Here is a 26834-nt window from a genome sequence, read left to right as displayed (position 1 = left end):
CAAAAATAATTACAAGACATGATAAGAGAGAAACACAGTTTGAAGAGATAAAGCAATCATAAGAATCAGACTCAGATATGACACAGATTTATGGAAGCAGGAGAAATACGGAGATTAAAATAAGTCTGATGAATATGCTAATGCCTTAGCGGATTAATATGCTAATGTGAGATGGAAACTCAGAGAGAATTAAAGTGAAATGCGAGAAACCAAGAACAGTGTAACAGCAATGAAGGCTGCCTTTGGACGTGGCCAAGGGAAAAATCAGTAAGGTCGAAAATATGTTCATGGAAATTCCCAAAAGTGAAATGCAAAAAGAAACAAAATATCCAATAACTGTGGAACAATGCAAAAAGGATAGCAAACACATGATGGAAAACACCAGAAGGAGAACAAAGAGAGGAAGGAGAAGAAATATTCAAAGTAATAATAGCTGAAAATTCTCCAATATTAATGATAAAACACCAGACCACATACCCAGGAAGCTCAGAGAACACCAAACAGAATAAATGCCAAAAAGATCTACATCTTGCACTAATACTCAAACAGCAAAAACCAAAGATAAAGATACTGAAAAGAGCCAGAGGGGAGAAAAAAGCACCTTATCTACAGAGGACGAGGATAAGAAATACATCAGACACCTCATCAGAGATCATGCAAGCAAGAACAGAGAGGGTGCAGGTAAAAAAAGGTTAAAAAGAAAAACCCACCACCTAAGAATTCTGTAGCTGGTGAAATTGTACTTCAAAAGTGAAAAGAGGACCCCTGGGTGGCTCAGCAGTTGAGCGCCTGCCTTCAGCCCAGGGCGTGATCCTGGGAACCCGGGATCAAGTCCCATGTCCGGCTCCCTACATGGAGCCTGCTTCGCCATCTGCCTGTGTCTCTGCCTCTCTCTCTATCTCTCTCTGTCTCTCATGAATAAATAAATAAAATCTTAAAAAAATAAAAATAAAAAACAAAAAAGTGAAAAGAAATAAAAACAAAACACTCAAATAAACCCAAGGAATTTACTGCTCAGCAGACTTGTCTTGCAAAAAGTATTAAAACCAGCGTGCTGAGTTCTTAAGGAATATGACAAAGTGAAGTCAATTAAAGCAATGTTATAAAGGATGGGGAAAAAAGGAATTGAATATATTCTCCTATAAGGCAACTGCACTACCTGTGAAAAGGTGTAATGTTATTTCAGAGTGGACCTGGATTAGTTAGAAATGAATATAACAAACTGTAGGGCAAGCACAAAAAATTCTTTTAAAGAAGTATATGGGGATCCCTGGGTGGCGTAGCGGTTTGGCGCCTGCCTTTGGCCCAGGGCGCGATCCTGGAGACCCGGGATCGAATCCCACGTCGGGCTCCCGGTGCATGGAGCCTGCTTCTCCCTCTGCCTATGTCTCTGCCTCTCTCTCTCTGTGTGACTATCATAAATAAATAAAAATTTTAAAAAAATATTTAAAAAAAAAAAAAAGAAGTATATGGACAGGGTTGTCTGGGGGCTCGGTTGGTTCAAGCGTCTACCTTCAGCTCACGTCATGACCCCAAAGTCCTGCAATAGAGCCCTGCATTGGGCTCAGTGGGGAGTCTGATTATCCTTCTCTCCTGCAACTTCCTCCCCCTGCTCCTTCTCTCTCTCTCTCTCACTCTCTCTCTCTCTCTCAAAACTAAAATCTTTAAAAAGAAAAAGTATATGAATATGCTAAGAAAGAATGGAATCCCATAAAATGTTAAACTAAAAGCAGAGACGGAAGAGAAAGAGAGGGTGATAAAAATATAAAAAAGAACAACTGTAATGAGTGAAAATCAGTTGCAAACATGGTGAATATTAACCCAACTACAGCAACAATTACCTAAAATGTGGACGGTCTAAATATGCCAATTAAAACAAGAGACTGGAGGTGCCTGGATGGCTCAGTGATTGAACATCTGTCTTCCGCTCAGGTCGTTAATACTGGGGTCCTGGGATCCAGTCCCACATAAGGCCCCCTGCTCAGTGGGGAGCCTGGTTCCCCTCTGCCTAGGTCTCTGCCTCTCCTTCTATGTCTTTGGTGACTAAATAAATTAAATCAAGCAAGCAAGCAATCAAACCAGAGACTGCAAGAGCAGATAAAAAGATCCAACTATATGCCGTCTACAAGATACCTACTTTAAATAGAAGTACAGGGATCCCTGTGTGGCGCTGCGGTTTAGCGCCTGCCTTTGGCCCAGGGCGTGATCCTGGAGACCCGGGATCGAATCCCACGTCGGGCTCCCGGTGCATGGAGCCTGCTTCTCCCTCTGCCTGTGTCTCTGCCTCTCTCTCTCTGCATGTGTGTGACTATCATAAATAAATAAAAATTTACAAAAAAAAAAAAAAAACAGAAAAACAGATCTGTAGAACATAACAGAGCTCAGAATAAAACCCACACGAATACAATCAACTGGTCTTTGGCAGAGGAGCAAAGACGATTCAGTGAAGAAAGGCCAGTCTTTTCAAATACTGATGCTAGACAACTGGATATTCACATGCAGAAAATCTTTGAATCTAGGCATAGAACTTATCCCTGTTCACAAAAATGAACTCAAATTAGATCACAGAACTAAATATAAAGACAAATCTGCACAATTCCTGGGTGACTTTGAGCATGGCAAGGAGTTTTTCCATGCAACTCCAAAAGCCCAACGTATGAAAGAGAAATTGCAAGGTTGGACATTATTAAAATTAAGAACTTCTGTTCTGTGAAAGAAACCATTCAGAGAATGAAGAAACAAGCCACAGACTGGAAAAAAAATATTTGCAGAACACGTATCTAATAAACGACACGTATCCACAAAAGACAACTGTTAAAACTCAATGATAAGGGAAAAACACAACTCCCTTAAAAATAGGCAAAAAATGGAAAAGACACTTCTGTAAATCTAAGACTGTTCTAAAAAGAAGTCTACTATTTCAAAGGTATCTAATGAGAAAACTGTCCAAAGAATCCAAAAAGACGTTTCTGCAAAGATGATACAAAAATAGCCAATAAACACACAAAAAGATAATGAACTTCATCAGTCATCAAGGAAACGTAAACCACAGCAACAAGGAGGTATCATGTCCCACCTTCTTCTAGAAAGGTGAGAACAAAAAAGTCAAACAAAAGCAAGTGTTAGCTAAAACAAGTGTTGGTGGGGCACTTCAGCGGCTCAGTTGGTTACACAGCCGACTCTTGATTTTGACTCAAGTCATGATACCAGGGTCGTGTGAGATTGAGCCCCAAATCAGGGTCTGTGTTCACAAGGAGTCAGCTTGAGATTTCCTCTCTGCCCCTCTCCCTCACCACTGCCCACCTCCCTGCTCGCTCTCTTGCTCTCTCTCTCAAATAAATAAAATCTTTTTTTAAAAAATAGGGTTAAAAAAAATAATAATAAAAAATAAAAAAAAATAAAAAAAAAATAAAAAATAGGGTTGACAAGCATACAGAAATCAGAAGCCTCACACACTGCTGGTGAGAATACAAAACAGTGGAGCCACCTTGGGAAACTGCTGGTTCTTCTAAGTGTTAAACACAGACTTAGCACTTAACCCAGCAATTCCGCTCCTACATACATGGCCCCCAGAAATGAAAATATGTCCACATAAATACCTGTATGTGAAGGTTCCTTTTTTTTTTTTTTTCATTTTGTATTTTTTTTTTTCTCCAGGTGGGGTTTTTAACGGTCACTTTCCCACACTCTGGATAATTTCTGATCCCACCACAAGGAGCCCTTGAATTGGCTAATGTGAGAAACTGGGAATGAAGACCCCTTTTAACTGCCATCTTGCCGAGGGAGTCTCCTTTTTTTTGGAAAAAAAAATCAAAAGGTTATTGCGTGAGCCTGGATGAATCCCACTCTCAACCCTCCACGGTCCGACCCACCCCATCTCACCTCATACCCGTTTTTGGCAGGGAGAAGCAGGAGTACGTGGTCCCGAATTCTCCTCCTTCACCTTGTTAAACACTAGAGGGAAAGCCCGCCATGAATGGCAACGATTCACCTTCAAGCTGCCTCCCTTCATCCAACGTTAAAACCCTTTGCACATAAGGCAACGTGGAAGCTGATGTTTTTACTCACCTCGCTGTTTTAAAGCACCATTATGAAGTCAGGTTGTACAGTAATTAACAGTACCTTTTATATATATCTCATATCTGTCATTTATATATATATACAAACACACACACACACAAACTGGAAGAGGTAACAGCAGCTTATAGAAATGGATCTTCTTCAAGGTTTCCTGTGTGGTAAGCACCTGAAATACTGCATAAAAGGGTCTTGTGTGATGTGTCTCCCTGCTGCTCATTGGGCTCTGTTCTGCATGACCAGGAATGGTGCTGGCAAGAGAGCTCAGCGGCTGGAAGGAAAGTCTGCTGCTGAGCGTCACTATTTTCCACCCCCTGCTTGTGCTCCTATCTGATCAGGCTAGAGAAGACAACAAAACATACATAGTTAGAAAAAACTCCAATATATAGATTTCTGTAGAATTTCCTTTTTTTTCCCTCCTGTCCTTCCTCTGCAAGGTATTGTTGCTATGTCCTGTTACTGGTTTTTGCTGCAATAAACCCTCTTTGTTTCAATCACAGCAAGAAACAAAAATCCAAACAGAAACCCCTCTGAAAAGAGTAGAAAACAAAAGGTTTTACCTACAAAAAGGGGAGGGGGAGACAGGAGGGACCTTGGTTTTGTTTTTAAAAAGGACTGAAGATTAACATTGAAAAATCAGGAGATGATGTGCAACCCTTTGTGCAAGGCAAAGCCCTCTGGTACTTCCGCCTCTGGTTTTGTTTTAAATTTCCTTTTTCTCTTCTGCGTGCGGATACTTCTCTCCATCTTCATGTTGTCAGTGTTTTGCTGTGTTTTGTGTTTTCTTGTTTAACTTTGTGTCACTACCTCAGTCTGCCCTCATGTCCCTTACACACAAACAAAACATTCCTTCAGCAGAGCGAAGAGGTGGCGGATGACCGGCACGCTCCACGACTGGCCCAGCAGTCTCTGCGTCGCCAAGTGGCTCATGTTGGAGACATCAGTATAGTGGACAGGGAAGCCAAACACCCTTTCCATTTTAGTGCACCGTAAGATGTCCTCTTTCTCATTCATGAAGACGGGGACATGCTGGTCTTTGCCCTGCTTTATGGAGTTCGACCTAGTAGTAATGGTCCTCACTTTGCTGAACTTGGCTATCCAGCCGTGCTCCAGACACTCCTGCAGCTCCAGCTTATCATTCACAGTGGATGCCAATGGCCTCCTGTTCATACCAGGAAGGTTCCCCCAGAAGTAGTGGGCCCTGTGTGCAGCTGACACTTCTTTGGCATTAATCATCATAGGGTTGGACTCGAGAATTCGCGAGATGTCCCTCTTGTCACTAATGCCCATGGCCACCACATTCTCAAAGAGCCGGAAGAAGGGGCGGTCATCTCCCTCCTTGGGCCGCGCATCATGCAGCAGGTGGGAGAACTCAAAGAAGAGCCGGCCAGTGCCCTCGTAGAGTCCTTTATGGGCAGGATTGATGATGGAGAGACCATTGCAAGGACTGCCCCCAATCACCAGATCCAATGGGCCCCACTCCTGGATATGCTTCTGCGTGACGCTGCAGACGTCCCCAACATACATGATCTTCCCCACCGTGATGGAGTCCTTGCACACCTCGGAGGCGATGTAGCAGTCCACCTGAATCCCCAAATCCTTCAGCACCAGAAGCCCTGTAGCAATTCCATCAAATAGAGACAGCACCCGGATGGGCTTCCTCTTCTCAGCTGGGACAGGCAGGTAAACCTTCATAGGGTCAAATTCCTGGTCGTGGCTGTTGGTGAAGAACATCTGGAGCCATGAGGGCCAGTCGTCCCGCTGCCGCAGTAGCCCGTAAGTGCCCTTGTGCCCACACATGTAGCAGTTCCGGGGGTCCTCCTTGATGGCTGCCAGGTGGCCCCCAGCCCCAATAAGAGATCCACACCCTCCACACAAAAACACCTGCAGCAGTTATTGTTCCCACACATGAGCACCTTGCCCCCCACCCCCCACAGCAAATGGTGTGGTAGGACTGGTAGCTGTCATCATCATGGTGATACGTATGCACACTCCAGGAAGCAGTTCTTACAGTTTTGGCACATTTCTCCAACAAACAGAGGGTGTTCCAGGGTAACGTTGAGGCTCCCACAAGAGATGCAAATGTCCTCGATGTTCTGGCACTTCTGCCGCACTTTGTACACCAGCTGCTCTCTTGTGCGTTCATCAATGATCTTAGGCTTCTCAGTCGTACTCTTTCGGGGCTTTTTGGCTGGGGGGGGTGGTGCATAGGCAGCTGCCTCAGGTTCGACCCACATGTCTGTGTAAACTTCTTTGTAGGGGTTCTTCTCTTCTTTGGGTGGCTTCAGGCCCTTGGGGCCAGAAGGCTGGAACCCTCCGAGAGACCACTCGATCATCTGTTTGTTCTGCACCTCCACGGACTTGGCAGTGTCGCTCTCATCGCTGTCGTGGCACGCTGGGAACAACTTCCCCGCATGGCTACAGGCCACCTGCAGGACTTCATAGATGGCTTTGCGGTACATGGGCTGCTTGTTGTATGTGGCCTGGTGGAAAGCACTGCAGAAGGAGCTCAGCGGCATCAACTTCTCAACACACACCATCAAGAACTTGCCATCTCCAAACCACATGACCCAGCGGGTGCCTTCAGCTCCTCAGCTCCGGCCTGTCATCCACCAAGACACAATGCGGCCTGGCCACCAGGAGAAGCCCCGACGTTTCCCCCACACCAGCTCCCCAGTGCCAAAGCCCCGGCCGTCCTCGTAGGCCAGCTCATCGTTGGCTGCTTTGGTGGTGTTCTTGTCCCCAGCATCTGCCCCCACGGGCTCAGGTGTGGTGGCCACAGTGGGGGATGCAGGGTTGGTGGGCTGCTGCATTGCAGGAGGACTGGCCTCCTCCACCTTCTGAGACTAGCCAGACCCCTGGTTTTCTTCCACAGCATTCATTACTGCGATCACCTTGGCTTTTCTTCTCAGCCCATAAGGCCACGTGCAGCCCCTCTATGTAAAGATTCTTAGCAGCATTATTCATCATAGGCAATAGGTAGAAATGACCCAAATGTCCAAAGCTGGATAAAGAGGTTAACAAAGCTGGTATATCCATAAATACTACTGGGCCATAGAAAGGTATGAAGTATTGCTACATATTATCATGTGGATTAAGCTAAGTGACAGGAGCCGATGGCAAACAAATCTACCCACCATATGATTCCATTTACATGAATTGTCCAAAACAGGTAAATAGAAACAGAAAGTAGATTAGTGGTTGCATAGGGCTGGAGTGAGGAAGGGTCAGAGGATGAAGGATTAGCGGTAGACAGCTACATGAGACAGGGGTTTGTTGGGAGGAGATGAAATTATTCTAGAATCGTGGAGGTGGCTGCATCACTTTGTGCGTACACTTCACATCCTTGCACATATACTTGAAATGGGTAAACTGTCTGATATATGTCTCAATAAAGTGGTTACAAAGAGTTACTATCTAAATGTTGATGACACCCCAATCAGAGTTGCGAGATTTCACAAAAGGAAATATAAAAAGACAGCACAGTTCATACGTCCACTAAAAAAATAAATAAATAAATTACTGTTTCTCTTAAGTTCAAATTAAACTGGATGCCTTGTATTTTATCTGGCAACCCGACTCCCAAGTCTATTACCTACAACCTAGAACTTACTAATTATCCTCAAGATCCACGTATCCAACTACACAGTAGGAAGTTCTACTTGGTTAACTGCCAAATAGCAAATGAACATAAAACTAAAATCACCTTTCTTATGAGAAGATATTCAATTATGTCAGAAGTGGTAGGTCAGGGCTTGTGCAGGTCTCTGGAGCCCTCTCTCAACCCCCGATGGCCTGGCATCAACAATCTGGTGGTTGGATTAGTGGATGTGGTGTCTAGGAGCTGAGGTTTAACCAACACGGAGGAGGAGTTTCAATATGTTGAGAAACATCACCCTGATGGTGAGGGCAGGCTGAGCATCCAACTCCCTTTCTCAAAACAAAAATCACTTTCCTTCCCTCACCCATGGGTTCATTGCCATTGTCTTGACCTGGAAATCTCCAGGCCCATCCCATCTCTGTAGCAACTAAATTTTACTTCTGAAAAAAAAAAAACCAGTCTGATATCATCATTCTGCTGCTTTAACCCTTTCAATATACTGGCTCCTACCATGGTCAAATAAAGTCAAAGCCAATTAAGAAGAGGTCTCTACCTGGGCCCCTGGGTGGCTCAGTTGGTTACACCCCGACTCCTGGTTTGGGCTCAGGTCCTGATCTCAGGGTCGGGACCCCGGATCCTTCACAGGGCTCCACACTCTGTGGGGAGTCTGCTAAAATTTCTCTCTCCATCTCCCTCTGCGCATTCTAGCACTTGTGCGCATTCTCGCATACGTGCACATGTGGCTCGCTTTCTCTCTCTTGCTTGTTGACATACTTGAAAGTGAACAGAATGGGTCAAAAGACACACTTGAAGTTTGCGTGTGATAGAGGCTGGGAGTGGGGGGCAGCTAGTAAGAAACAGAGAATGGACTAGAGGGGCACAGTAAACATTAAAAGCACATTTTACAGCAATTACAGAAAGATCCTTGTAATAGTACACATGCTACTGTGCCACTTAAATGCTAGCAACATCAATTTGTTTACTCATTGCTTTTCTAAAACCAGGATATCAGTGACTATGCTTCCTCGCCACTTACTAGTCACATTTACTTTGAAAAACCACCAAGCTTAAAACTCAAGAGCTAGTGTAACTAAGACTTTGAAAAAAAATTAGTGTCCTTTTCTTAGTAGAAATAACAACCACCTATCACTACTTTTTGGTCTTTCACGTGCTATAATTTAATACTAAATGCCTGCTTGTATTTGCCTAACCTATGTAACTATCAAAGAAAGAAGATCTTCACTATTGTATTTGAAACTCACAAACCACCTTGTTAACATTATAATTTCCATTTTATAGGAAGGAAACAGTGGCCACATTACAACTAAATAGAGACACACATGCATGCATTGTTTTGGGCATGTCTGTTTAATGGTTAAGGGGTGCTGATGAACACAACGATACACAAAGGTACCGTGGCAATTCCATAAAAACTAAATCAAGCACTCTAGTCTTTACATGTATTGTTAGGAAAATGCCACATCTCAACTTTTTCATTTCTTGAGAGTTGCTACTGCTTGAGGCAGGCAAATTTCAGCCAATTTGATGGGAAAAAATGGACTAAGATTTCTTCTAGCCTGTGAAGCAAAAGCACATTGGAAGTGGCTGATTTTCAAATACTATACATCAGTAACATCCTTCTCTCGTGACAGACAACCATAGCAAATTCACCTGAGTTTGGTTTTGGTGCAGATAGAGCTAAGGCACCACAGGTATCAATTTCCTACAGACTCAGGTAAGACTCACATCTTTTTTTTCAGCTTGAGTTAAATGAAAAAAAAATGCAATTCATATCTCCAGAAGCAAAACTAAGCTTCTTAATCTAATTTTACTATTTTAAGATTTCTGATCACTCCCAGCATTGCTGTGTGGCAAGACCTCATTTCTGGTGGCTGACCATTTCCATGGCATGATGCTTTACCAAGAACCAGCTCCAGAAACTCTTTTTCTTCGTTTTGAACTTTCATGTATTTATACACAAAATACCATTTCAATGGCGTTGTGGGGAAAAAAAAAAAAGCAACTTCTTCAAATTTCAGTTGACCTTGTCAAAGGTAATTTTCGTTTACTTACTTATTTATTTATTTACTTATTTATTTATTTTTATTTATTTATTATTTTTTACTGGAGTTCAATTTGCCACCATATACCATGACACCCAATGCTCATCCTATCAGGTGCCCCCCTCAGTGCCCATCACCCAGTCACCCCCACCGCCCACCCACCTCCCCTTCCACCACCCCTTCTTCGTTTCCCAGAGTTAGTAGTCTCTCATGGTCTGTGAGATATTTCTGATATTTCCCACTTGTTTTTTTTCCTTTCCCCTTTATTCCGTTTCACTATTTTTTATATTCCCCAAATGAATGAGATCATATAACATTTGTCCTTCTCCGACGGACTTATTTCACGCAGTGTAATACCCTCCAGTTCCATCCACATGGAAGCAAATGGTGGGTACTTGTTTCTAATGGCTGAGTAATATTCCACTGTATACATAGATCCCATTTTCTTTATCCATTCATCTTTTGATGGACACAAAGGCTTCTTCCACAGTTTGGCTATTGTGGACATTGCTGCTATAAATTATCAGAGAGCAGGTGTCCCGGCATTTCACTGCACCTGTATCTTTGGGGTAAATCCCCAGCAGTGCAATTGCTGGGTCGTATGTAGGGCAGATCTGTTTTTAACTCTTTAAGGAACCTCCACAGTTTTCCAGAGTGGCTGCACCAATTGACATTCCCACCAACAGTGCAAGAAGGTTTCCCTTTCTCCACATCCTCTCCAGCATTTGTTGTTTCCTGAACAGGCCAATAGCCAGGGAGTAAATTGAAGCAGTCATCAAAAACCTCCCAAGACACAAAAGTCCAGGGCCAGATGGCTTACCAGGGGAATTCTATCAAACGTTTAAAGAAGAAACCAGGGGAAAAAAAAAAAAAAAAAAAAGAAGAAACCAGGGAAGCCCCGGTGGCGCAGTGGTTTAGCACCGCCTACAGCCTACGGCCTGATCCTGGAGACCTGAGATCGAGTCCCACGTCAGGCTCCTGAATGGAACCTGCTTCTCCCTCCTTCTGTGTCTCTGCCTCTGTCTATATATGTCTATCATAAATAAATAAATCTTTACAAAAATAAAGAAGAAACCATACATATTCTACTAAAGATATTCGGAAAGACAGAAGGAGATGGAGTACTTCCAAACTCATTCTACGAGGCCAGCATCACCTTAATTCCAAAACCACACAAAGACCCCACCAAAAAGGAGAATTATAGACCAATATCCTTGACGATCACGGATGCAAAAACTCTCAACAAGATATTAGCCACTAGGATTCAACAATACATTAAGAAGATGCTTCACCATGACCAAGTGGGATTTATCCCCGGGATGCAAGGCTGCTTCAACACTCGTAAAGCAATCAATGTGATTGATAATATCAGCAAGAGAAAAAAACAACAACCACATGATCCTCTCAATAGATGCAGAGAAAGCATTTGACAAAATACAGCATCCATTCCTGATCAAAACTCTTCAGGGTGTAGGGATAGAGGGAACATTCTTCAGCATCTTAAAAGCCACCTATGAAAAGCCCACAGCAAATATCATTCTCAATGGGGAAACACTGTGAGCCTTTCCCCTAAATCAAGAACAAGACAGGGATGTCCACTCTCACCACTGCTATTCAACATAGTACTAGAAGTCCTAGCCTCAGCAATAAGACAACAAAAAGAAATAAAAAGCATTCAAATTGGCAAAGAAGTCAAACTCTCCCTCTTCACTGATGACATGATACTGTACATAGAAAACCCAAAAGACTCCACTCCAAGATTGCTAGCACTCATACAGCAATTTGGCAGTGTGGCAGGATACAAAATCAATGCCCAGAAGTCAGTGGCATTTCTATACACTAACAATGAGACTGAAGAAAGAGAAATTAAGGAGTCAGTCCCATTTACAATTGCACCCAAAAGCCTAAGATACCTAGGAATAAACGAACCAACCTAAAAACTAGGGAACACTTCTGAAAGAAATTGAGGAAGACATAAAGAGATGGAAAAATACTCCATGGTCATGGATTGGAAGAATTAATATAGTGAAAATGTCAATGTTACCCAGGGCAATTTACACATTTAATGCAATCCCTATCAAAATACCATGGACTTTCTTCAGAGAGTTGGAACGAATTATCTTAAGATTGGTGTGGAAAGGTAATTATTTTAAATTAATGTGGCTATGAACTGCTGCCATCCTTAACCTCAGAAAATATATTCCTTCTAATTTTTGTTGTGACCATTCATTACTCAAGCTAAATTCCAGCTCATGAATGTTGTCCATAAGGAGCCTATACCTTCCTGCTATTATTTCATATTCTTCTTCTAAACAAGGGCAGGCATACGTTGGCTTCATTAGTGCACACAGCCAGATCACCACCATTAAGGGAAATCATCTAGGTATTTTTGGTAAAATCTTTAACAACTTCCATGCTCATCACGGAACAAGGCTGATTTGTTCTGCCTTGCAGAAGGCAACAATTTGATCTCTGGTTTATGAGACAGCACTCAAAATGTTTTTCCATGTTTTCCCACCAAGAGAATCTGACATCAGCATGGTTTTTACCTTTACCAGTGAATGCAGGCTTTTCTCACCAAACATATCCCAGAGGAAGGTCAGGTCTTCCTGGCTGTCCACACGTGGCCCCAGCTGGACTGGCAGAACAGCCAACAGCTCATACAGACCTAGAAAGTGAAAAATAAAACACAAAGCGTAATCATAGAGTGATCTCATTAATTTCACTTAAGGTGTGTGTGAAGGATGGCTGGAACATGTCGTTTTTACTGGATCAGTAATCTGGGCCATCAAGCAGAACGCTTCTCCGCGGAAGCCAAGGAACCTTTTTGACTTTTACAGCCCAATCAAATATGCAGCATCAACAGGCTAGCCTAACCTTTCGTTTGTCAACATTCTCCAGGCATCCAAGTGGACACAACCCGAGGCAGAAAACGTGTACAAGCTTTCAGAGGAAGAAGAAAACTAAATTGTCACTACTATTGTCTCAGTGTTAGCCAAAGATCAAAAGGAGTCATGAATAGGAATAACTTCCTTAGAAGAGCAGAAAATTGATAGAGTGGCCCATTAAAAAGGTTTTGTGGTTTCCAAAGAGTTCCTAATGATATATAGCTTCAAAACCATTTGGGTTATCTACATCCAAATTCAAGTTCCAAAAAGCTAAGGCCTACTAAACCATACTTGGTGTTGCTTTCTTGTAGCTGCTCATTTTTCAAAAGCAACAACCACAAGCTACACAGAACTGAGTTTACCTTTAACTCCAATCTGAGCATATGCCGTAACCTCTGAAAGAGTTAAGGAAAAGGATGCAGGTTCCTCGGGGCCCTCCTCGCTAGAAGCTTCTTGGGGCTAGACAGTAGTGCCCTGTTCCACCAGTAGCCTGTTGCAGAAACCCTCCCACCTCCTTTGGGGGCCGTCAGTCCTGTCCAAGAACTGTTACAACAGTGCCTGCCCGGGGCCTCTTCAGGGAGGTGACCTAGAAGTATCAACTCTCAGCACACGTTTCACTTTCCAGTGGGATTATACAAGGTAAAAAAGGAGAAACTTCCTTTTATTTCTGTCTGCTGTCTACAAGAGCACCGAAACCTCCTGGGATCTATGACACAGGAGCATGTTGTAATTCCTGCTCTGAAGAAGTGCTGCTGTTCATCACAGGGACAGCTTTACAAGATATGTAACTAAAAGAATCGTAAATTATGGCCTGCTGATTAGTCTATTATCTTCCTAAAGTATTATCATATTCTGATAATCAGTGATCATTCACCAAATGTATTCATTTTCCCTTGGAAAGTTGGATCTGTAACTTGAGACATTAAACTCAAACATTCCTGGGATTGCATGTGGCCATAAAGATCTATTCTACTTTAGGGGGAAGAAAATGTCTCCCTATTACATTCTAAGTATTCTTGATGATTTACACTTATTCCCTTAAAAACCTGGCATCATGCCTAACCTAGCACTTATTGATGATTTCATAAAAATATTTGTAAGGTGTCCCAAATAGTCTGTTTCATATGTAACTCAGTGAGCTTCAGCTATTGTTGCTATTATTAGTTATTCATCATGATTATTATTTTTTAAAGATTAATTTATTTTACAGAGAGGCAGGGGACAGGGGCAGAGAGAGACAGAATCTTAAGCAGACTCCACGCTCAGCATGGAGCTTGACACGAAGCTCCAAATCATGACCCTGATCGTGGCTGGAGCTGAGACCAAGAGTCAGACACTCAACCCACTGCACCAACCAGGAGTGTCCATCGCTACTGCTATTGAAAAATCAAAACTCTGAGTCAAACAGACCTAGAGTCAAACCAGGTCTATACTTCATTTACCTCCCATAACTTACCTCAGCCTTCTTTCCATCATATGTTCAAAAGAAACGGTAATCTACACATGTAGTAAACTGGACAGGAAAAAATACACAAACGTATGCACATACACAAGGTATGTAAAATCTGAAAAAGCCTAAGGGACTACGTTAGTGGCGATGTACCCACATGGTTACCATAACTATGCGAGATGAGGAAGCAGGGTCAAGTGTACACGGGATCTGTATTATGTATTTCCACACATGAATCCACAGTTATCTCAAAGTACAGTTAAAGCAAGACAAGTGGTGGTTAATATGACTGTTATAAGAATGCAAAAGAACAAGGCACATAGTCCCGTGGTTGGCACAAAAGAGGCATTTGATGGATTTTTTAAAGATTTTATTTATTCATGAGACAGAGAGACAGACAGAGGCAGAGACATAGGCAGAAAGAGAAACAGGCTCCATGCAGCGAGCCCAAAGTGCTACTCGATCCCGGGACTCCAGGATCACACCCTGGACTGAAGGCTGATGCTTAAGCACTGAGCCACCCAGGCGTCCCTGATAAAAAGGTTTTAAAAATTGGGCAGCCTGAGTGGCTCAGCAGTTTAGCACTGCCTTTGGGCCAAGGCTTGATCCGACAGGATCAAGTCCCACTGTGGGCTCCCTGCCTGCTTCTCCCTCTGCCTGTGTCTCTGACTTTCTCTCTGTCTCTTTGTCTCTCTCTGTGTCTCTTATGAATAAATAAAATCTTAAAAAAAAGAGTTAAAAAAAATAAAGTGATTTCTTAAGACTTCCTCAAGTGGCAACTGCCCCTTACTAGAATTCTGTCTATACCTTTACTCAACTTCACTTCAAAAAGTTTGGTTCTCTAATGAAGAACCAAGAGGAGCAGATGAATAAGCATCCGCATAAAACACATAAAGTGAAAGATCCCTATAATTTCTAATCTGTGGATAAAACCTGAAAGGAGTCTGGGGGACTAACCAAATAGCAAATCACTTCGAGATTGATGACATATGCCTTATTATCTAAATTAAAATAGGAAACACAGGGACACCTGGGTGATTGAGAAGCTGAGTGTCTAACTTTGGCTCAGGGCATGATTCTGGCCCAGGATCCAGCCCCACATTGGGCTTTTTATGGGGAGCCTGCTTCTCCCTCTGCCTGTGTCTCTGTGTCTCTCACAAATCAATAAGTAAAATCTTTTACAAATAAAATAAAATAGAAAACACATATAAGAAAATCAACTTCTGAAGATGATTTTTTAAAAATTATATGGCCCCGATATTTAAGCTGAACTACATTCCTTTTTAAATCATAAACAAGGAAAACATTTAGAAAGCAACAGATAAGCTCAAGGAGATCACAAAAACCAACCTTCACAGGAGACCTATTTCTCCTCTGCCTCAGTGTCCTTTACAGTTTATCCAGGTGTGCTTTCAATTCATCTGAGTTTGAAAGTGAACGGCAAGGAACAGCAAGGTAATTCATTCCAAGATTGAAAATAAAATGATAGCTACAGGAAATTACTCCATCAATGCTAACTGCTTCTGTCACTTATTCTTTGGTTATGAAGGTAATGTGGAAAGGTCTAATATCCATAAATCATTATGATGCTTTATACTTCATTTTGAAAACAATCCTGTCTTTTTATGTATTTCATCAGGCCTCGTTCCGACACTAGCGTATCTGTCAGTTTTTAGCACTGTCAGCAACAGACCTAGCTGATTTGTCTTTATTTCTCCAAAGCATTCCTCCTGCCTGTGCCTTTCTCAGAACACTAGTAGCTGACAGTTTCTCTCTGCCCAGAGAGTTCTAGCCTCAGACTTCTGCTACTGTAGCCACCCAGGTAGAACAGAGGACATCCCCACGCACAATTTTTTGAGCAGGAGAGTGAATGCAAATCAGCACAGTATCCGCATAAGGTCCTCGGTGACAGGACTTTTGGAAACATTTGCAGCGGCTTCTGGTTTTCACTCCCAGGATCTCACACTTGTGTCTGCGCCAGGAAGAGCTCTGCTCAGGACCGGGCCCAAGGGAGCCGGGTGGCAGGGAGCTCCGAAAGGCACACTTACATCATCAGCCAAGACTGCTGTGCTGTGGAGGATGGGCACAGGGTTCTACTTCTCATAGTAGTAGAGCTTTTCATGAATCTAGAAGAAAAACAAGAGTATACAAGTTCACCTGCTAGCAAACAGTGAGATAGTTGAAGGGTTTTCAGCACTGCGAATAGAAACAGATCCACTAAACCTCAAAAAAAAATTAAACGTTTCTATAAATCTGTAGATAATAAATAAGTGGGCTTATTTCTATGGTCCAGTCTGATTCTTCTTTAAGATTCTCATGTCAATGTTCTATGTTTAAATCAAAGTTTTTCTAATTGCGACATCATTGACATGTACCACTGTAATACTTTTTATATGTACAACATAATGATTTGCTGTATATATATATTGCAAAATGGTTACCACAGTAAATTTAGTTACTATCACCGTACATTGTTACATGAGATGTCAAATGGGGGTAAAAATCATTATCAAATAGAGCCCACATAAAAGCTAAACCTTTTTCCCTTGAATAATTATGATAGTTTTCTAAAATATGTAACTTCTAAAACATATTGCTTCAGTACTTTAAGTATCAGTTGTAGTTCATATCTCTACTAAAAACATACATGATGATTAATAAGGCGGCAGCCACTTGGGTTGGTACGTGATAACCATTAGAAGCAAGGGAACTGGCGTGGTGTGTGCCCTCCTGAGCATGCTGTTCCTTTCGCTTCGTCTTTTTTTTCCCCCAGATTGTCAACCTTTCTCCCAAATTCAAACTTCTAAGAAACAGAGGGAATGCTCCTAGATGAAGACATTTCTCAGAACTATTGAGCTTAGATAACTTTCTGTCCTGTAAAACAAGTAAAATTATACTATCAGGGAATAATTGGGTCCTTTCTTTCCCAACATTACCCAAGAAACAACAAAGGTGAGAATGTATTTTTAGTGCACTAGAAGACACATGGAGTTCCTTAAAAAATCTGCTTTAACAAATGCAAAACTGTTGGCTTTTACGTTTTATCTACTTCAGCTCTTACACAGGTGCCTTTAAAATGTTATACTTGAAAACTTACTTGAGCCTCTTCTTACTTACAGTTGAAGAAATTACCCCCCGCACTATATATATAAAACAGTTGCACCGCAGAATTTCCAGTTTTTAATAGGTATCAAGTAATACACTCAGAGGTATCAGGCCATCTACTCTTTAAATAATAACTGGCGATGGTTCCACACATAGAAACAAATGAGTTGGGACTTAAAACTCAGGCCACCTGGCTCAGTGTCAGAGCTTGTCGTCACTCCACATGCCTGCCTCTCAGATTAACATCTTGTCTGCCTTTTCCACGGACCTCAATCATGGCTGGACGAACAGGATAGAGAGAGGCTCGCAGATATGTGACAAATAATACTGGCTGTTTCTAATGACTACGGGATTAGGAATGGCTTCTCTTCACCCCTCCCTGTCTTTTTTCTTTCCGACAATTCTTAATTTTTCCAGATGAATTTGTATTGATTCTGTACCATAATTACAACTTAAACATTATATGCCCCAAATAAAGACATTCTTCTCCACTTCATTTCCTTCTTCTGAGGGTCTTTTATAAACAAGGAGCCCCTCTTTCCACATCATCATCTTTCCATCTTCACCCAAGTGAGTTGAGTGCGGACCCCTACCCTGCCAACCCTGGGACGTTGTATTGTATCAGGAGTTTTTAAATGCTCTCCCAGAATTTCCAAATGCTGGTAACCCTATGATGATATGTGTTTTACTCCAGGACATAATTTTAAATATGAAGTTGGTATGAAAGTAAAAATTACTTCAAGTAATTAATGTTCAATCTCACAAAATATTTTCTACCATATGTACCAATAGTGTTTTCCGGGTGTGACCAGGTAATATGGGAATTCTATTTACAGAATTTATTTATAAATTTCCAAATACTAGCCATCTCATCGTGGCTTTCCCAAAAGGGGCCTCACTTGGCTAGATATTTTGGTCACTTAATGTGCCGTGGAATCCATTGATGATATCTTACTGAGACTTTCCTCATTAGTTCTCGCAACTGAAGTTCGCTTTTTTTCTCCTGGTCTTGTCTTTATGGGGTCATAATATCAGTGTTACACTGCTTTCGCTTTTTTTTTTACACTGTGGAAAGTTTCAATCTTTTTCTATGCTCTCAAATCTCAATGCCACTAAAGTAATCTTTTCTTTAAGTGTTTGATGGCATTCCCATGGGAAACCAGGAGGATCAGATACATTATGGAGGGCAGCTTCATCCCCCAACTTTATTTCTTGTGGGTGGTGTATGGAAATTTCTCCATTTAGGTTTTCTATCTCTTCCTTTGTCAGTTACAGTAAACACCGTTTTCCTACAAAATTACTCATTTTTTACTGGCCTTAAAAATTAAATGAATCTGACTCAGTTGGGGGATGGGGCAGATGGCAGAGGATTAGGGGTCCTCAAGCACCTGGCCCCACCAACTTACCTAGACCAGAGACCCCTTCTGGATCTCCTTCAGAGGTGGCTCGTGGCCCCTGCAGCCCCCAACCATCCCCATGCATCTCCTTGTGTTCGCAGGCTGCTCTGCCAGCACTCACCATTCGGGTCCTTCTCACAGTAGCACTGGTACTTGCACTCCACCACGTTCTCCAGAAAGGCCTTCACCTGCTCCTTGTCCTCGAAGTCCACCAGGCCTGGCACGGACCCTGCTGGCCTGGCAGAGCTCAGCCTGCCTCTCTGCATGCCTGTGGCATGGTCACGTGAGTAAGTGGAAGGCCATGGCCTGGGGCGGAGCCTCCGGCTGGAGCCTGGGCGAGGCTGGGCAGGGCTGGGCAGGGCGTGCCCCCAAGGTCTCTCTGCTGGTCTCCCATTCAGGAAGGGAGTGCACAGTCCATCTACCTTTGAAGACCCTTGGCTGTTGCCACACCTCTTGCTTCTCTGGCTCCTTCCCTCTAACTGGTGACAGCCTCTCTGCAGCACTTCTGTGCCAGCTTTATGCCTCCCAGCATTACAGGATCCGTGGTCTCTCATGTGGCCCATGGGCAGTTTCCACTGGCAACTTAGCACTACTGAAAGAAAAAAAATCAATTAACATTTTTATGCACCTGGATTTGAAGTTGCAACAGGATTATTATTTTTGCATAATTGTTTTCATAAGGCTGTGCCAGTGCTGCACAGGCTAAGCTTGTCAGAGCTTTGCTATTAACCTTCGCAGCATTGCTTATCACCATTGTGTTTGGAAAATTTCTACTATACAACTATAATTATCTCAAGTCATATATTCAATTAACTAAGATAGGTAAAAGACTTCAAATTAGTTCATAAAAGCCTAGTCATTGAATATAGCAATACAGAGGTGTCTGGGTGGCTGACTTGATTAAGCATCCAACTCTTGATCTTGGCTCAGGTCATGGTCTTTGGGTCATGAGATTGAGCCCCATGTTGGGCTCTGGACTCAGTGTGGAATCTGCTTGAGATTCTCTCTCCTCCTTCTACCCCTCTCCTCTCTCTCTCTCTCTAACAAAGGTTGGGAAAATAAAGAAAATACTAATATAAACATAGAGGTTCCTATCTTCTGAATATTTAGGATCTAATTCCCAAACAATCCAAGGTTACAGGAATATAGACATTATGATATTCACCAATAAACTGACAATGTTCATACCAGCCCTCATTTAAACATTTCTTCCCACCTAATACATGCCCTCTATGCTGTCATTGGTTTTTACCTTGGATGCCATTAACATGACTGCAAAAATACAGGACTTCACAGGGCTGATGAAAATGATGACGAAGTGATGCTGGTGGTAAACAAGCCTCTGAAAGAGGTCTGCTAGTCAGCAACTGAGAAAAATGTAACATATCTGACAAAACTCCCCACTTTGAAAGGGAACAATCTGAATACCAAACTTTAAAAATGAACAAAAACCAAATACTACTGGAGAAACTAAAGTCTTCAAATATTTTGTTAAACTGCCCTTTTAACTGGAAAAGTCAAAGTGCTATTATAAAATGTTGGCAGCAATATTATGCCAACAAAGGAAAATTCAGCAGGATACAATGCATCCATGCTAAGAATTAGCGGTTACAACTGTAACCTACAATATTCTTAATTACATTTCAAATGTGGTCACATTTTATATTTCCTGTTCCTACATAAAGTTCTGTTCACTTCCCCCACCATTTTCTTGCTCTTTTCGTACCTGTTTAATGCAGATTAATTGTAACTGGCCTTTTCCTACTATGTATTATTACTAGATAAATGGACCACAGAATAACAACATCAACAGAGAAAGCTAACAGGGTTCCGACCTTCACTGAGAGTGAATCTAGCTATGCCAGAAGTGGAACTGAAAATGCATTTATTTCACAAAAACAACCAAAAAAAATAATAAGCCACCCAAACAGTGTCAGAATACAAAGTACAATAATAAGAATTAGGTTTTCTTTATCCTGAGAGCTAATTTCCCCCACCTCCAGGGCTTTGTCATTTAAGAAATTCCTGTTATACAGTGTCATGAAGCCACCAAATTTCTCCAATAATTTTTAAATTAAGGACATCGACCTTTTGCCAATAAACTGTTTCCAGAGAAAGCACAAACTAACGCTTTCTAGGATAAAAACTGATAGCCACTAAAAATAGAGATGAAAACAAAATAGACTATACAGGACAACTGGATTCCTACATGCACAAGAATGTAGATTCTTAGATCCCTATCTCACACCATACACAAAAAATTAGCTCAAATTTTAAATCAAGGGGTAAATCCTCATAACCTTGGGTTTGCAAAGAGATTCTTAGATATGCTACCAAGAGCATAAGCAGCACAAGATAAAATGGACACTGATCTTTATAGAAATTAGAACTTTTGTACAAAGGATACTATCAGACAAGTGAAATGATAGCCTACACAAGGGGAAAAAATATTTGCAAGGCGAAAATATGATAAGGGTTTAATATCTAAAATATATAAAAAATGCCAAACTCAACAACAAAAAGGCAATCAAGATCGCCAAAGACTACCTGAAAACATGCTCAACATCATTAGTCATTAGGGAAATGCAAATCAAAACCACAATGAACTACCACTTCATGCCCACGAGAATGGCTATAATCAAAAAATTACTCAGTGTAACAGGTAGTGATGAGGATATGGAGAAATTGGAACCCTCATATAATGCTGGTAGGAATGTAAAATGGTGCAGACTCCACGGAAAACACTTTGATGGTTCCTTCTCACAAGCCTAAACAGAATTACTATATAAGCAGGCATTTCAGCCGCTAAGTGTCTACCCAAAAGAACCGCAATCGGGACTCAAAACAGATAGTTGTACAGCAATGTCCATTGCAGCACCATTCACAATAGCCAAAAGGTGGACACATGCAAGTGTCCATCAACAGACAAATGGACAAACAACATGCAGTGTATACACATAGTGCAATGTTATTCAACCATGAAAGAGAAGGAGATTCTGATACATGCTACATGGACAAACCTTGAAAGCATTGCATGGAGTGGTATAGTTACAAAAGGGCAAGTACTGTATAGTTCCACTTATGTGAACTATGTAAAACAGTTAAAATATAGAGACAAAGCGTAGAATGGTGGTTGCCGGGAGCTGGGGGTGGGCAACAAGGGAAGGTAGCGCTTAACAGCCACAGAGTTTCTGTGTAGAGTGATGAGAAGGTTTTGGAAATAGAGAGTGGTGACGTTTGCACGACATTCTGAATATACCTAATGCCATTACATTGTACGTTAACATGGTAAAAATGGCAAATTTTATACATGTATCTTACCTTAAAGAAAAACTGAAAAATAAAAGCCAACTACATGTACATTATGAAACATTGTACTCCTTACAGCTAAAAGAGAAATCACACACTGCCATTAAGATTATACAATGAGTCTCAAAATGAAAGACAAAAACTACATAATGAATGAAAATTATTGGCAGAATTCCTGTATGAGAGGACTGTTGCACATACAAAGTTCTGTACAATGCCATGAGACACAACATATTCAGCAACTTGTTTACATGGCATTTCTGTAAAGACTAAGATAATAATCACAATAAGATGATATATTAAACCTTTTTAAATGAAGTTTATTTTTATCTATTTTTAATTCTTTTTCCCTTATTTTTTGTATATTTGTTATTGGGCTTCGATTGGCCAACATATACTACAACACCCGATGCTCATCCCGTCAAGTGCCCCCCTCAGTGCCAGTCACCCTGTCACCCCAACCCCGGCCGACCTCCCCTTCCACCACCCCTTGTTCGTTTCCCAGAGTTAGGTGTCTCTTATGTGCTGTCACCCTCACTGATATTTCCCACTCATTTTCTTTCCTGTCCCCTTGAATCCCTTTCACTAGTTTTTATATTCCCCGAATGAATGAGACCATATGATGTTTGTCCCTCTCCGACTGACTTACTTCACTCAGAATAATATATTAAATCTAACAGACGACAGGGTAACAAATAGAGAATTTGCTTCTGTATCTCCCTCTAGATCTGGTCTAGTCTGATTCACCTGCTTCTTTTGTGTATAAATTTCTGTCACCAATTAACAGTATTTATTGAATACATACAGTACAGTACAGTCACTGCAGGAAAGTCTACTGCTATTACCCACTGTAATAAATAAAGCCATTCATTTGAAAAACTCAACAAAAGGAGAAATGACGGTTGGGCTTTTTGTAATAGCAAGAGCACGCAATGTAGCAGAGTCATGGCTAACATGTAGTAAGTATGCTAGCAGATATTTACCTTACAAGAAAACTATTAATAGAACAGAAGTGAAAGCCCACCTCTAAGAGCTACTGTGAGAAATGCCACTAAGTGATTTTCCTGTTTAAAAATGAAAAATCCAGGGCAGCCCGGGTGGCTCTGCAGTTTAGCGCCAGCTTCGGTCCAGGGCCTGATCCTGGGGACCGGGGATCGAGTCCGACATCTGGCTCCCTGCTTGGAGTCTGCTTCACCCTCTGCCTGTGTCTCTGCCTCTCTCTCGCTCTGTGTGTCTCTCATGAATAAATAAAATCTTAAAAATTAAATAAAAATTAAATAAAAATGAAAACCCATTATTACATGAAGACGACTTTTTGCTTCATTCATAAATACTTGAGGAGCAGTAACAAGGACAAGAACAAGTGTCCTGGTTTAATTTAAGAATGAAGCTCTATGTACTGATCTCCCCCCAACAAAAGTTGTATCCAAATGCCAAATCACACGCTGCTTTCTGTTCACACAGAACAGCTTGCGGTCAGCCACATACCTAATGAGCTTGATTTGCTATGGAAGAGAACTGTAAAAATAAAAACATGATCCATTCAAAACTCCAGAGTATACCTCATTTTGGAAGCCATTTGAAGAAAAAAGAGCAAGTTGAAGATGCTGATTTTCCATGATGAAATACACTCAATATCAAAAGGGAAAAATAATTCATGTTTTAAATGAAATATGAAAACAAAACATTTGTAGGACATTGGCAAGGCCAATAAAGTCCATTCTAGTTACTTCAAAGGGCTTCTGCAAGTGGCAATATTGCAGTGATATAGTCAAAACCTTTCTTCTTTCGAATCTACTGCTTTAAGAATGGAACTTCATGCTTTTGATGTTGGAAATAAAGGTTAACCAGGTTTCTTAAGATGAGCCTATGGTATAAACAATTTGAATGTTGGCCAAACATTTTTTTTCTTTTTTTTAATAAATTTATTTTTTATTGGTGCTCAATTTGCCACCATACAGAATAACACTCAGTGCTCATCCCATCAAGTAAGTGCCCCCATCAGTGCCCGCCACCCAGTTACCCCCACCTGCCACCCACCTCCCCTTCAACTACCCCTAGTTCGTTTCCCAGAGTTAGGAGTCTGTCATGTTCTGTCTCCCTTTCTGATATTTCCCACTCATTTTTTCTTTCCCCTTTAATCCCTTTCATTATTTTTTATATTCCCCAAATGAATGAGACCATAAAATGTTTGTCCTTCTCCGATGGACTTATTTCACACAGCATAATACCCTCCAGGTCCATCCACGTCGAAACAAATGATGGGTATTGGTCATTTCTAATGGCTGAGTAATATTCCATTGTATACATAAACCACATCTTCTTTACCCATTCATCTTTCGATGGACACCGAGGCTCCTTCCACAGTTTAGCTATTGTGGACACCGCTGCTAGAAACATCGAGGTGCAAGTGTCCTGGCATTTCATTGCATTTGTATCTTTGGGATAAATCCCTAGCAGTGCAATTGCTGGGTCCTAGGGCAGGTCTATTTTTAACTCTTTGAGGAACCTCCACACAGTTTTCCAGGGTGGCTGCACCATTGCACATTCCTACCAACAGTGCAAGAGGGTTCCCTTTTCTCCGCATCCTCTCCAACTTTTGTGGTTTCCTGCCTTGTTAATCTTCCCCATTCTCACTGGTGTGAGGTGGTATCTCATTGTGGTTTTGATTTGTATTTCTCTGATGGCCAGTGATGCGGAGCATTTTCTCATGTGCTTCTTGGCCATGTCTGTGTCTTCCTCTGTGAGATTTCTGTTCATGTCTTTTGCCCGTATCTTGATTGGATTGTTTGTTTCTTTGCTGTTGAGTTTAAGAAGTTCTTTACAGATCTTGGATACTAGGCCTTTAACTGAGAAGTCATTTGCCAATATCTTCTCCCATTCTGTAGTTGTCTTTTAGTTTTGTTGACTGTATCTTTTGCTGTGCAAAAGCTTCTTACCTTGATGAAGTCCCCATAGTTCATTTTTGCTTTTGTTTCTCTTGCCTTCATGGATGTATCTTGCAAGAAGTTACTGTGGCCAAGTTCGAAAAGGGAGTTGCCTATGTTTTCCTCTAGGATTTTGATGGATTCTTGTTCACATTTAGATCTTTCATCATTTTATCTTTGTATATGGTGCAAGAGAGTGGTCTAGTTTCATTCTTCTGCATGTGGATGTCCAATTTTCCAGCACCATTTACTGAAGAGACTGTCTTTTTTCCAGTGGATAGTCTTTCCTCCTTTGTCAAATATTAGTTGACCATAAAGTTGAGGGTCCACTTCTGGATTCTCATTTCTGTTCCATTGATCTATGTGTCTGTTTTTGTGCCAGTACCACACTGTCTTGATGACCACGGCTTTGTAGTACAACCTGAAATCTGGCATTGTGATGCCCATGGCTATGGTTTTCTTTTTTAAGATTCCCCTGGCTATTTGGGGTTTTTTCAGATTCCACACAAATCTTTTTTTTTTTTTAATTTTTTTTATTTTTATTTATGATAGTCACACAGAGAGAGAGAGAGAGGCGGAGACACAGGCAGAGGGAGGAGCAGGCTCCATGCCTCGGGAGCCCGATGTGGGATTCGATCCCGGGTCTCCAGGATCGCGCCCTGGGCCAAAGATAGGCGCCAAACCGCTGCGCCACCAGGGATCCCCCACACAAATCTTATAATAATTTGTTCCAACTCTCTGAAGAAGTCCATGGCATTTTGATAGGGATTGTATTAAACGTGTAAATTGGGATCCCTGGGTGGCGCAGCGGTTTAGCACCTGCCTTTGGCCCAGGGCGTGATCCTGGAGACCCGGGATCGGGCTCCCGGTGCATGGAGCCTGCTTCTCCCTCTGCCTGTGTCTTTGCCTCTCTCTCTCTCTCTGTGACTATCATAAGTAAATAAAAATTAAAAAAAATAAAAATAAACGTGTAAATTGCCTTGGGTGATCACTGACATTTTCACAATATTAATTCTTCCAATCCTTGAGCATGGAGTATTTTTCCATCACTTTGTGTCTTCCTCACTTTCTTTCAGAAGTGTTCTGTAGTTTTTAGGGTATACATCCTTTACCTATTTGGTTAGGTTTATTCCTAGGCATCTTATGCTTTTGGGTGCAATTGTAAAAGGGATTGACTCCGTAATTTCTCTTTCTTCAGTCTCATTGTTAGTGTACAGAAATGCCACTGAATTCTGGGCATTGATTTTGTATCCTGCCACACTTGGGCCGAACATTTTTAAAAGAAGTAAACAGAACTTATTTAAAAGAAAAAAAGTTATGTATGTATTGAAGTCTTTAAAAGAGCCAGAGGAAAAAAACATGCTTTGAAAGATTACTTCAAATCAGAGATCCTGACAGCTGACCTCTAACTAGAAATTTTAGGAATAATCATTTCATCATCTTTCACTATACTGAAATATAAATAGATAGATGATAGATAGATAGATAGATAGATAGATAGATAGATAGATACACAGATAGGTAACAAGAGCCTACCTAGCATTCTTTGCTTACTAAAAATGCCATTCAAGAAGACGCAGGTGGCCTGGGTCGAGGTCCTGGGATCAAGTCCCTTGTTGGGCTCCCTGCTTGGAGCCTGCTTCTCCCTCTGCCTGTGTGTCTGCCTCTCTCACGACTAAATAAATAAAATCTAAAAAAAAAAAAAAAGAACACAGGCAAACAGGGAGATCATTCAAGATAGTCACATAAAAACTTCTGAAATCCTTTCCCTCAACAGACACAATATATCTACAGCTACATATAAAACAATTATCTCTGAGCAGGACAGCTACTCCACAACGAAGAATTAAACAGACAGGGAGGAGAGACAGATGTAGTTGTATTTTTGCCGAAAACCTCACCTCCCCCCATGCAACGACCTATGGAGGAGGGGTTGCACAAATACAGAACCCCTCCCTGAGGGAGGGAATCTGTACTACACATCAGGCACCATGACCCATGGGAGATGCACCAGACA

The 26834-nt window shown here is 41.6% G+C and overlaps 1 protein-coding gene and 1 pseudogene across 6 annotated transcripts in view; both read right to left on the bottom strand.

Moving 5' to 3' along the window:
- The window catches only part of LOC119878699 (ankyrin repeat domain-containing protein 7-like), a 60823-nt gene extending 34002 nt beyond the window's left edge, over positions 1-26821 (bottom strand). Inside the window, exons 1-5 of one of the 6 annotated variants that reach the window (XM_038589283.1) lie at positions 26354-26821; positions 18703-19173; positions 16727-16953; positions 15430-16205; positions 12291-12409 (exon numbers count right to left, since the gene is read on the bottom strand). The gene's annotated coding sequence lies outside the window, so the exon portion shown is untranslated. The remainder of the gene's footprint in view (positions 1-12290; positions 12410-15429; positions 16206-16726; positions 16954-18702; positions 19174-26353) is intronic. The other 5 variants (XM_038589282.1, XM_038589284.1, XM_038589286.1 and 2 more) reach the window with 5 other exon arrangements.
- LOC119878698 lies at positions 4191-7452 on the bottom strand (annotated as a pseudogene).
- Positions 26822-26834: the final 13 nt, after the last annotated feature.

This window comes from Canis lupus, unplaced genomic scaffold (assembly GCF_011100685.1).
Source record: "Canis lupus familiaris isolate Mischka breed German Shepherd unplaced genomic scaffold, alternate assembly UU_Cfam_GSD_1.0 chrUn_S1836H2033, whole genome shotgun sequence".
NCBI lineage: Eukaryota > Metazoa > Chordata > Mammalia > Carnivora > Canidae > Canis > Canis lupus.
This window is presented reverse-complemented; position numbering and strand designations above follow the sequence as displayed.